Raw genomic sequence first — 10,486 nt, forward strand, 5'->3', positions numbered from 1 at the left:
TAGGACATGAATCGTGCTCATCCTAAGGAAAACTATCTGACCCCGTTTATTGACTAGATTTTTGATGATTGTGTTGGCTGCGAGATTTATTCATTCATGGATGGATTCTCAGGCTATAATCAAATCAACATTCTCCTGGTGGACCAACCTAAGACTGCATTTATTTGTCCCTAGGGTACTTTTTCTTATCGAAATCTCCCGTTTGGCTTGAAGAATGATGGGGCCATGTTTTAATGTGCAATGGATTACATTTTTCATGATATTAAACATATAATGCAACCATGTTTAGATGATATCCCTTCTCATTCCGAACATTAGACTGATCACCTGATTCATTTAAGTGTTATTTTCCTCCATTGTAGACATTATGACATTCAACTTAACCCACAAAAATGTGTGTTATGTGTTCGTTTTGGTCGACTCCTTGGTTTTTTCATTAAAAAAAAACGAATTCGTATTGATCCCCTGAAAGTGCAAGAAATGATTGACTTGCTTGCACCTTCTTCTCTTGTTTAGTTACAAAGACTCCAAGGGAAAGCTAACTTCCTATGGAGGTTCGTCCTTAATTACGCTAAGCTTACCAAATGATTTACTCACTTACTAAAATAATGGGTTCCCTTCCATTGGGACAATTCTCAGAAAGTGTTTTATGCCCTCAAAGAATTACTTGTTCGGGCATCTCTTTAATACCCTCATGATTATCAGTGTGACTATTTCTTGTATCTCCCTGCTTCCATTTCTCCTATATCAATGGTATTGTTCCAAGAAGATGTTATAGGAATTTAAAATCCTATTTATTATCTGAGTCAGAACCTTAATGATACCGAAATCAGATATACTCATGTAGAAGAGTTGGATTTGGTAGCCATTCAAGCCATCTAAAGGTTTCATCGTTACATCTTTCTTAGGAAAACTATGGTCATTTTGGATTTCAAACCTAAGACATATATACTATCATGTACTTTACTAGGGGGAAAGTACTCTAAATGGATTTTTATTCTCCAAGAGTTTGATCTAGAATTCATTAAATCCATGTTGAAGAAATCCTTAGTTTCCTTGAGCTAATGTGTTATCTTCCTTTCCTTGTTTCTGAATCTACATCTGAGGATTCTATCCCTGATGAGTCATTATTTCTGATATCATCATTTGACCCTTGGTATGGAGGTTTTCTAATCTATCTCTAGACCCAGACTTTCCGACATAATACCTCTAGCTCCGAGGAGTGACATATTCGATACCAGTCCCAAAATTATGTTATTATAGGAAACACCCTTTATCATCATGGTATTGATATGATATTATGGAGGTACCTCACCCTTTAGGAGGCTGAGAAAGTCCTCAATGAGTGCCACTGCGGGGCATGTGGCAGACATCTATCTGGTTATGCTACAGCGCAAAAGATCTTACGTGCTGGTTTCTTTTGGCCTACTATTTTTCGTGACTTCATCCTCGTTGTCTAAAAGTGTCATGCGTGCTAGAGCTATGACTGTAAATTTCATGCTACACCTACTCCATTGCATCCCGTTGTAAATGTTGTCCCCTTTATGAAATGGGGTATCTACTTTATGACATGTATCCCTCACTTGGCTGGGGGGCATGGTTATATCATTGTTGATGTTGACTACTTTACTAAGTGGGATGAAGCGATGTCTAAATTTAATGACATAGGTGTTGTGTAGGTAAATCCTCTCTGTGGACATAGATTATCCCTCTATCCCAATGAGTGGGTCTAGCAAAAAATGAGACAATCTACAAGACACTTTCCTAGATTACAATCAAAATAAGTGAAGAGGAAGGAGACCTACCTCACTCTAATGCTATAATGCACTCCTTTGTTGAAGATATTGATCACTTTCTCCTTAGGCTCAGTCCTTGCTGCTCATAGAATTTGAATACCTTCACAAGAGGCCAAAGACACGACAAAGCATAAATGTGTAATAAGCATAATCAAATGTAATCCACTTAATAGATCAAGGAGCATTAATTTAAATGAAGCATTGACACAAACCTTTATGGAAAGTGAACTAGAAGTTGAATATATTAATAAACAAAAGATGAAGCATACAACCTAGGACTTGATATCAGAAGCCCTCCTTGAGTGAATGTACAATTCCAAGCTTAATCTCTCCAAGAACTCCTTCTCCAAGCCAAAATGAATAGCATGTAAGCACTATCTCAGCATAAGGCTGCAAATAATCAGAGACCAACCATTTTGGAACGGAGGAGGATGAATTTAAAGGTAGGGAGTTAGGATATCAAGAAATATAGGGGAAGGTCCTCATCTCAAGGAGGAAGCTCATAGGGATAAGATCAAAGGGTAATATTGGGATAATTTGACCACATCCACAATGAACATCATCCAACTTGCCATTTTGGAAGCCTCTAGATCACGAAGTTTCTCCTCCACTTTAGGAAAACCTGCCTTTTAGGGTTCAACATGAGTATCTAGGAAAAATCCGTGGTGGCAGTGTGAGGCTCATATGGTGCAACTTGCCATGATCATGAGAGGGCAGTGTCACAGTCACGCTGACCCAAAAATTAGTTTTTTGAGCTCATTTTCTTAGGCAAGGTTCAAGGCAAATTTTCATTAGTTCTTTAGGGAGGATCTAGACTACATATGAGGATGGGTGCACTGCATAGTTATGAATGTTTAGGCACTTAGGGGTATGACAAAGGGAAGTGCAAGAGGTGTGAAAAAATATTGTGTAACAGATGCCCCCTAAAACATGAAGTTAGAACATGGAGTGATGGTTGAGATGCTTTACGAGCTAGGGAAAGGACTAGAACAAACACTGTCAGTAGACCTACAAATGAAGGATGCATATACATATACATATCTGATACCTCTGTCATATATATCAAAACATGAATCCACGGTATGGATGCAACCATTTGAATAAAAAGGACCATGTGAAAAGATCCACAGAATGGGCACAACCATTCAAATGAAAAGGATCATCATCATCATAGATATAAGGTCCCACGATATGGTCACAACCATCTGTATAGAGGAAACATGTATACAATCATGAATAATACATAACTCCACGCAGCCTAAGTTATATCAAATAAAACTCAGGGTCTTGCACTCCATACCAATCCTGATCAAAGTATGAATTCTAAAATGCAAATGGTTGTGTCAAAGTCGAACATGATAGAAAACCACCTAATTACCGTTCAATGATGTGAACCATTAATAGGAACGAGAGAAACCACCAATAATGACAATTTATCTCAAGGTATAACTATACAATCCACGAATGTGAAAATGAAGCTAAAATTGAACACTCATGGAATCATTTGATCGAAGGCCAATGATGAAACCCTATCGTCAAATGTGAAGAACTTTCCATTAAGGCATGCAAGTTCTAAGGTACTGAAAGGGAGTTTCTAAGTCATTTTCCTGGATAATGAGCTGAAGTTGACAGGAAATGAACCATCGAAGGAGGGCCATAATGATTCCCTCGTCATCGACATGAAACAAGGAATAAAGTGGAGTAAGCAAGTATGATTCATGTTGGCTTATTGGGGCCTGATCGAGGTTCAGAGTTAAGTTAGCCAAACAAATCCCGGTAATACTGGCCCTTTCAGCAATATTCCACAGAGCGTGGACTAAGGTTTCACCTGAAGTAGTATGTGAGGGTGGTAGAACTAGGTTTCTGCACCGTGGAGATGTCTAATGAGTTCAAGTGGTTTGCTGTTCGACCCTACGTGCACGTCACTACGTGCACTTTCCTGTACCTCACAGCCTGAGATGCTTCCTTTGAGTAGCCTTACTCAAGGGTTGAACGCTGCACTTCTGCATTATTACCCAAGACTTCATCGATATTCCACTATTAGCTATTTAACTTAGCCTAATTGCATGCTTTAAGTTATACTTAACAATATAAACCATTCATATAGGTGTGCGGAGTAAATAAATAGTATATTTGCAATTTATATCAAACATGCATTAACCCAAGAATAGATACACAAATTGGTAACAAAACCTCTCTTTATTAATTTCTTCCTCGGTTACAGACTCAACTCCGCCCTGCGCACTCAGCTACATGGGTCCATGCACTCAGCCGCAGACTAGTAGGCCTCTATGCACTCAGCTGCAGAGCCTTCTCCTACTCTACGACCCAAAGACACACTTAGTCACTTAGACTCTTTCTCTTTCTCTCTTCTACTTCCCTCTCTCTTACACTTAGAGCCTCACTCTATTTATACAATCCCATGGTCTGCGGACCATGGGTAGGCCGACATTACATTACAAAACTAGGGCAGACAACCCTGTGACTCTATCATACATTTCGCACTCCGTGTCCACAATTCGCAGAGTCTTTACAACAATATCAGGTCAAAACTTGGGCTTTGAGCCCCAAAACATGCCTTGGGGGGGGATTCCATGCCCAATAGGACCCCAACACAAACATCGTGACTTGCCCTCGAGTCACTCTGTCAGTGCGACGATATGTTTCTATGGTGATAGATTTCCCCTTCTCTTCCATTGATAGTTTGTTGTGCAGTGGGTTCCTTGGGGACACACATATGGGATCCATTGCTTGTTTATCCTTCTTGGGTCTTGGCATACATGGTGATTTAGGGATTTTTTCCACAACCCTGACACCTTCTGGAACATTCTCCATAGTTAGGGCCTACACAGCCTCATCGATAGTCACCTCTTTTATTCCTAGACCATCCTTAGTTGGTGTCATTGTATCTGTTAGCGCTTGAAATTTCACCTCAGGCTGAGAAAGGTAAACCTCAAGGCTACATCAAACCATTCAGCCTCGTAGCTAGCCCTACGGGGCAGGAGAAGGCTCTCTCCGGTCAATCTCGGTAGATCTTCAATGGGATGAGATGACCAACAAGGTAACACTGATATTAGGCTAGTAAACTGATTAAAAAGGTGGATTTGGGGTTTTTTTGGGTTTTTGGTGGCAAATTGAGGAATTGCAATTTTGGGTGCGAGGATTTGACACAGTTTCTGCAGGGGGTTCCTTGGGGCGAGGTAGGAGACAGCATTGATGCCTTTAACTGAAATGAATGGTCAGGAATGAAAAATGAGGAGCTAAAGAGAGCAAACAATCACTTTGAATTCTCTTTAGACAGTAGAAAACATTGAAATTAAACAAATTTAAAAGCAGAGCATGGCTAGCATGAATTCATACTTTAACACTTCATTTGTTTAATGTGCAACAGTAAAGAAAGGAAATGAATCACATAACAAAGCCTACAAGAACATTGAGAAACACACCATCAACACATGAGTCCACAAGAATCCCAAAGATGACTGCAAAACCCTGGTCTTCCTTAGCTAAAAATTGCAGAGATACAGTGAAAATATACAATGATAGCTTCTCCCTCAAGAGTCCAACCTTCCAACCTCTGAAAATGATTAAGAAAATACATAATATAGGCAAGCCAACCTCTTCCCTTGCCTCTAGGGGTCGAGCTCATCCTTCTAGGAGCTGTTTCAACTAATTCTAAACTGAGCACTAAAATCTAGGCAGTCAAAACAACTTGCCTCTATAAGCTAGGAAACCAATCCATTCATTAAATATTTACCCTTGACATGAATGAATCTTCTAGAAGAGTTACAAAAGAGTAAAAGTGTCTTAGAGTTACAAAAATTACATCAAATATAATCATCTTCAACCCCAAAAAGTCAAACCAAGTCAAACTATGCTTTTCCGAGCTGTACAGTGAAATCTGGCAAAGTCTGCTCAACGGGTCACGCACATCTTCTCAACGGGTTGTGCACATTTGGAGCTCTGTTTGAGGCACTTGCAGGTGTCAGAATTGGGTGCAGGATAGCTCGTTGGAAATTTCTATGAGTCTAATTTCCAAACCAACTGGAATTTTTTAATTTGGAGTTCATTTGCCCTATCAAAAATCAATTCTCCCAAGACAGCTTTCTGCAGTTCAAAAAAGTGGCAGAAAGTCAAATTTTGCATGTATTTTGACCTTTTGGAGGCCCAAAACCCCATAAAAACTCAAGTCCATCCATAGGCATATGTAACTTTTCATGAAAAATCTAGAATGCTGAGTTTTTGCAAAACGGAGCTACAATGACAAAGGGTCTCACCGGGGGTGAGACCCGTTGAGAAGCCAAAACCTGTAAATTTCCAAAAATGCCAAAATTACCCAAAATTCTCAAAAAAATTTTGGGATTTGTGCTGTGGCTAGGCTAATGAGTGCCATGATCCTTGAGCGAAGCCTCAGCCAAGATACGGAGGGGATCGGACCTCTTTCTCCTTTTTTGTGCCTTGGCCAACCGCCTTGGATCCGACGATTGTAATTTTGACATTTCTCTAAAACCGTGACACCTGTGCAAAAAGTGAAGGAGGTTTTTCTTCGTTGGCATGTTGTGGACAAAAACCTCTCTCAGTTTTCCAAAATTCATCTTTTATTGCTCTGGAACATCATTTGAGTGCGACTTGTCCCGATGTGTGAAACAAGGAATTTTGTCGAAATGGAGCGAAATGAAGGGGATAGGGGGCTTCTAAATTCTTGGGGAAATTTTTGGGAGTGGGGAGGGATGTTAGGAAGCAGGGGAAAGTGGAATCTCAGAGATTGAGTGAGGGGAAGGGGTCAAAAAGGGCAAAACACATGCCAAACCTAGAAAATTGCCAAATTGTAGCTAGAAACTAGGGTTTGTGCAAAAATGAGGAATTTGGCGGATCTAAGGGATGGGAAGCATTTTATAAGGTACTTTAAGGATATGGGAAGGTGTATTAACATCTGGAAACAAGTTTTGTTGATGATTTGACCATCCAAGAGAAATTGCCTTCAAAACCCTAGGAGAGGGAAATGAGCTTGCCTAGGCGCAACTGAAGCATGAATAAGGTGTAAAATGAATCATTCGACACTGACATGATAATGAAAACACTATGAATGATGATAGACTCAGCTGAATGATTACATGGACTGACATTTGGGCAAACCCTAGACCTAATGCCTAGTGATCAAATTTTGCTTGAAAACTCTTTGAAATGACAAAATTTGACCTTGACACTCTGAGATCACTTTGTAAGAGCATATTTGATCACTGGAGGAAGGCTGGAAAGGCTGAAACTAACAGTATCTAGGATGTAATCTATCACTCGTGAATTCAGGGGCTCAAACAACACTTGACTGACAATGCTCAGGGCTCTGCTCAATTGCTCGATTCTCAAATGATCAAGTGTTGTTCTCTGGGTAGCCCTTTGTGTTTTATAATGCTTTTCAAATTCAAATTCGACCGTTCTCCCCAATTTTGGTTCATTAATGCTTTCTTGGTGGCAGATTTTCCCAAATCTTGCCCATAATTTTCATCTTAAATGCCTACCACCCACTTCATTTGGCATCAAGTCGAGCATCCTATCATGAATAGTGACTTCAACGGTCACTTTCCGGCCAACCCGCATAGTATCGCAGCCCCCCGTGCATGGTCACGGACCTTCTACCTCTTTGCTTCTGCACGCATCTCTCATATCATGCAGCTCCACGGCAGAATATTTTATAGTCCCACACTCCCTTCCAACTGCCTGGAGCACTAAGACTGTCCCTCCCTTGGCTAGTCAGGTGGTTGCACCACCCATGTGGGGCTCCATCCTGTCCTCCATTACGGTTCTCGGAGAATCCCCACCTTCTATTGTTGTGGTTGGCATCACACACTTGACCATTTGCAACGCGCTACCCTAGTCACTATGCTTAGCAATATGCGGTCCAAGCCAAGGTATCAGACTAAACAATTCACGACTATATTTCTCAAACTTGTCAGTATGATCGTGCGCACCTTGCCTTATCATCCTAGTTTTTCAGTGAGAAACTCTTCCTTTATCTCATCCTCCAGCTTCTTGACCTCTGCATCCATCAAAGTGATTTTCTTCCTTAATCGTACCCTTTCTTTTTCAAGTTTGCGGAGTCTAAGGTTTCCCTGTTGGATTGCTTCCTCAAGTCCCATGCGTTCTGTTTCTTGCGGCTATGTGATCCCTCCTTTCTGGGCTTCATGAACCATCGTATCTATGGTTGCTACTGTGCACAGTCTAGGCTTTGCATGCTCCATAGGGATTACAACCTCTACTTCATACTTCAGCTTCGAAAGTGCCCGTGCAGTCAGGGTTTTGCACATGGTCCTATAAGCCCATAGAACTGCTGGTATGTGCAAGTCCCAGTCAGTGCATCTCACATGGTGGACTGTGTTCAGTACTTTGCAAACTTTTTCAAAGGCTTCCTCGAAAATAATCATTGGTGCGCTTGGTCTTATCATACTTCATCGTTCGCGCCATCGTCTTGCCTGCTCCTGCTTGTTGGTCCTATTTCCTATCACAAGGACGTTGTGCGTTCATGCAGGTTGCGTACCATATGCCTGTACCCATCTAGAGAGGTGGGTGCACAGGCTATTTTGTCCATCATACTGGGTTTTCGTCTGCATCTGAGACTTTCCAAACTGTATGTGCATCATTCTTTTGCAGTCGCACCAATTCTCAAAACTTCTTTGATGCGTACCCCACCATCTTGCGAGCGTAGCGTGTAGTGCCCATTTCAGAGCATCAAAACATTTCCATTCTAGTACTTCTTTTTCAAATTTGTTTAGGAAACCATCCACCTCATTCAACCCATCATACATAGGTAGATCTCTTGCTTCTGTTGCTACACAGTGTAGTGACCTTATCATCACGTTGCAGTTGAGTGTGGTTACCTCGTGTAATCGGTTCTACCATCATTCTATCTCTTCGTCTGAATCTGAGGTGCTGGAGCTTTCACACAACCATGAAATCCTACCATCCACTGTTGGATTCACCCAATCCTTCTCCCATGCGGTTATCCTATAAATATAGTCTAGATTGTCGTTTCTGTCGCAGTCACGCACCGGCTCTGTGTCACACGATCCTTCTGTAGGGTCTAAAGGTACCCCTATGCGTAGTGGATTTTTCTCAAAAAACATCTTGCGCTTCTTTAGATTTATCACTCCATTCATGTCAATGGCCCAATCTATTCCTAGTAGCGTGGGATAGGGATTGATGTCATCAACAATCTCTATTACTTCGAAATATGCAAGCGCACTCTTAGCTTCAATATCTACCATTATTCCTCGCAATCTTCCCATCGGTAGGATCTTTTGTTTGTTCGTCATTCGCAATTGAATAGGAGACCATTGCAACGCGGGCCTACCCATGCGCTCCCATGTCTGCATTGGTAGGATGTTTGCATCCGATCCTAGATCCAAAATCACTTGATCCATTTAATATTCCCCGATTTTCACAGTCAATCACATTTCCCTTCCTATTCGCATTGTGTGCTTTCTAATCTTCCGGACTACACACGGTTCTCCCGGGCCAGCTCATCTACTGATGAGTTCTTGCAGTCCCTTCACCACTTTGTTGTCGTGCACCATCTTCATGCATGTCTCCAGAAAGGTAGTGAGCATTGATGTGTCCATATCCGGTTCTAGTTTGTCTTTACTACCTGAAGTGGAGACCTCTGTGAAGCTCTTCTTAGATTCCATGAATGTTTCCTTCGCGCGCTCCAAATCAAATTCTGGTTCCTTTGTTGGAGCCTTACGAACCCAGGCACTCTCTTTGGGCTGCTTACCTTTGTCATCTCCTATTGTAATATCACTTTGAAGCATGATGTTTACATTCAGGTCCTCCTCACATGGCTCAGACCTCATCATTTGCAAATTCTGAGTTGGGGGAGGTTTGAGTGTTCCTTTATAGCGCAACCTTGTTATCAGTGTGGGGCAGTCCTTCGTCTCATGATCAAACTGAGTATAATATAAACATGATGCTCTCGTTGGATTTGTACAATCATGGGCATAATGCCCTGGCCCTCTGCAACTGTAATAGATCATATGTCCGCGACCCCTTCCTGGCCCCATTCCAACTCGACCTCGTTCGGGCCCCTAAAATTTAGTGTGCACCATCCCTGTGTTTTGATCGAGGGCTCGCATTTTGGTCTGAACTCTGTAGGTAGGATTTTGATCCATCATTAGTTCATAACTTCTACAGGTATGCTCATCATGGCCTACTGACCTGCAGAAATTATAGAACAACTACTATGACATCTGTGTATATTTCTGTAATAGATGGCAGTTATCTGTAACATGCTTCCCTCCTATCTGACAAATCACACACCATAATGTAGGTTCCGCACTCTGTCCTGCTTGTGCCTCTGGTCTTAATGGCATCGACCCTCCTCCCACTAGGTAGTTCAAAAATACTGGACAATGGTCCTTGTCATGTCCTTGGCCTTTTCACTTTATGCACCATACCTCCTCACATGCTTCTGGGCAAGTTATCCTAATTTGTTTCAAGCTCTGCAGGTCAAGACACAAGTTTTTCAACTGCACATGGATCTGTTGGACTCCCAGGTTAGGATCTTGCATCGGGGTCTCGTGAAGTCTCATTGCAATCTCCAAGGCCTCGGTCTGAGTGGATAGCTTCTACTCTAACAACATGGTCCTTAGATGCAGTATTAGCGATGCTAAAAAGCATGCATGGTGTTGCCCATCTGT

Source organism: Pinus tabuliformis, chromosome 8, assembly GCF_031772625.1.
Source record: "Pinus tabuliformis cultivar Carrire ecotype Pingquan chromosome 8, CPIR1, whole genome shotgun sequence".
Lineage (NCBI taxonomy): Eukaryota > Viridiplantae > Streptophyta > Pinopsida > Pinales > Pinaceae > Pinus > Pinus tabuliformis.